This window comes from Diadema antillarum, unplaced genomic scaffold (assembly GCF_040938485.1).
Source record: "Diadema antillarum isolate AM-2024a unplaced genomic scaffold, OU_Dant_1.0 seq00000485_RagTag, whole genome shotgun sequence".
NCBI lineage: Eukaryota > Metazoa > Echinodermata > Echinoidea > Diadematoida > Diadematidae > Diadema > Diadema antillarum.
In genome coordinates, this window is record NW_027271448.1 from 67501 (window position 1) to 70870 (window position 3370).

The window sequence follows — 3370 nt, forward strand, 5'->3', positions numbered from 1 at the left end:
TAACATTATGACTCTAGTCTGTCCATGAAAAGCGGATGTAGTTTCGTCGGAACATTCCGAGGCGCAGAATTTTGCCATGGTTCATCGTTATCAGGCTGCAGTGGTGCCATAATTATCACAGCTTGCCAGACTGTTGTCGAGTGACCGAAACGTGGAAGCAACTTTAAGGCTTGGTAACGAATCAGCGGTGAACACTAAAGTATTGCGATATCATTTTCACCGTAAATGAAACATCCACGCATGTAAAATAAAGTCTGCAAATACCAGTGTCTTTGGAAGCGATTGTGTTTCTTCAGATTGATTTACAGTCCAGTTAGACACAATTCTTTACGGTGCATTACAAGTTTCGTTGCATTTATGTGCAATCGCTCTGTCATAAGAAATGCAGGATTGTAATCAGCATGACAGTTCATAGAAAGGTATAGCATCTCTGTCTATAAACGTCGATACTCAGCAGTAATGTTGAAAGGGAACGGCTAGGGATGTCCAGGTTCATCACGAGGGACCAGCAAAATCCCTTAACGCGGCGATGAGTTGACTTCCGCCTGTCCACTTTCTCCTTGACATCCTGTCCCAGTCCCAATGTGCATGTTCGTCAAAGTCTGACTAGTGTTTGAAACTTATCAACGAGAGAGGAAGTTTGCAGCCACGTTCCTTGGAAAAGACAAGGTGGAGCTCTGGATGGGAATCACGGATAAATTTGTTACAGCCCATAAGAATCCGCAGCCGTCCCGAGCCTTTCCCGAGCCTTTCCCATGCCCTCTGTGTATAGGCTCTCATATATCAAGAAAGAAATGTGCTAGTAAGTGTTATTCAATATAATGATAGTCGATAGAGTGTTCACTGTATAGGTGTGCTTTGTGAGGGGTGGGGGGGGGGGGGCGATGATGCAGGAGTGACCTTGCAGGTGACAAAGTTACAATAGGTGACGCCATTGTTCTCAAGACAGTCTGACTCTCTTGTGGCTTTGAGACATGGTAAAACAGATCGATGATGAGCGCCAACCATCTGAAATTTGCTTGCTGAAGTCAATAATGATAACATTTGCATCGTTGTCTTCATCGACACGTTACAAAATATTGTACTGTACAATCTCTCTCATATTCAGTAAAAAATACTACTATAGTACACCCTCTATCAACGCAAAATGTTGAATATTATTAAAGTATTTTTGTATGTTAATATGTAAATAGTTGATACACAAAACGAAAGCATAAGCAAGTATAAGAAATAGATGTGAAGTTAACGTCGTAGATAGTAATTTTGAGTTATTTATTACTCTAAAATGGTGATTGATTTGTAATTAAACATGGCTACCCAGTGTAAGCTTATTTTATTGCTCGTCTTGTGACATGAAAGCACGTATGTTATTTCACAAATACGGATTCGTTCACGAGTAAAGTGTAAATGAATCTGAAATCATACTTAAGGCGTGTCTGGATTTTCAAACACATGAACGTAGAATTTTCTGATACAAATAAGACATGGTTATCCGATAAAATTATCACTGGGAAAATTAATATTATGTCTATGCCAATTGTATGCAGTGGTAAAAGAGAGTGGCAGATTTGATTTCTTCAAAGAGTGATAAAGATATGAGAAGGACATGTGTATGGTTAATTTATTGACTGAAATTTAACTACAAAGACTTAAAGAAAAGCCCTCTAATTTCCAAAGTATCTTTCTATATGCCTATCTACCTGTTTGTTTGTATTCCTGTAAGTCTATCAACTTGTGCGTGATATAAAACCTGAAGAAGGAATGTTTTTTATTCTTTCAGAATGTCTCAGATGTGCACATGAAAGACAGGATGAGTATCTCCGTGCATAATTGGTTTATAATCTCTCAATGATCACTAGAAGTTTCTCAACTACACCAATTAGTATTTGGCGTAATGTGTATACAATATCAATTTCGTTCAACAATGTTCGAGATTCTGTAATCATTGTGAGTAAAATCGGTAAGGGTTTAACATCTGACACGCGCGCGTGCATTGGCTGCAGATATAGCGTATAAGGTCATATATATGCATTCTTGGTTATTATTACTCATTTCCAAAAGAATGGCAATAATTACCATGCATCTCTCGTGATATTATGGACTGGCTTTAACTTATAAGCCACCTGCTGTCGGGTCTTGTTCCGGGGGCACAGGTTTAATAATTCATGCACCGTCACCGATCGTATCCTCTTGCTTCACGCCTGCTTTCATCCCTTTGTCCGTCAGCGAGGTCGATGAGCGACTCGCAAATATTCGAAACTGGGAAACAGTGGTCTCATTCAGACCGTAACAAAACATAGCGTAAATAGTCATGGCCCTATGTGTCCATATCGTATCGATCATCGGACGCGCGGTTTTGTTCGTCCAAGATCATTGTAAGGTTAGCTTTCATTCTCGCAGATGCGCGATCGATGGGACGAGTATTGTCTCATTCGGTTGGCATGGTTATTCCCAATTTGGAGTGCGCCCTCACAGGCTCAGACTGACAGCAGCGCCCATCCTTTTCGGATTGTACGGACATCTTGCCAGTGCCATTCCAGCAAGCTGATGCATGCAGACAATAAATGAGGCTTGCCACTAATACCACGTGATATATTATGGGCGACACTACAATAAATTGTGACACCAGTGAATGTTCAATAAAGTTGTCGGACGTAACAAACGCGACTGGTAAGCGGATTCATCTAACGAATATGAACATAAAACAATATATAATATGCAACAATATATAAAACGATATATTATATATGTAACAATATATGTATATAATATAGCGAAAACTTTGAGCAAAGAAAATGGGTTTTCATCGGGATTACTAGACCGGTGCTCTACCGACTGAGCTATTGAAAGCCCTAGATCGGTGTTCGTCCCAAACCCTTAACTCTCTTTGCTCGTGTGGTCAGAAGCTATAGTGTGTATCCCGATGAAAACCCATTTTCTTTGCTCAAAGTTTTCGCTATTTATTATTACAATTGTTTCTGGTCAGTTTTTCCTTCCTTGTTTCAATATATATGCACGTATATATATATATATATATATATATATATATATATATATATATATGTTGATAAGGTAGTCCACGTGTTGGCAAGATAAAAAGATAAGTAACAAAGCTGCAACAAAGTTCATGCTGTATTCACCAACGGTTTATTTCTTCACACAAATTTTCGAGCGTCTCGCCGCCCTTTCTCAAGTGTTGATACTGAGAGAACTGTGCGTTCTCTCAGTATCAACACTTGAGAAAGGGCGGCGAGACGCTCGAAAATTTGTGTGAAGAAATAAACCGTTGGTGAATACAGCATGAACTTTGTTACAGCTTTGTTACTTATATATATTCAAACTCTAAACTTAGAAAAATAAGCTAGGGCAT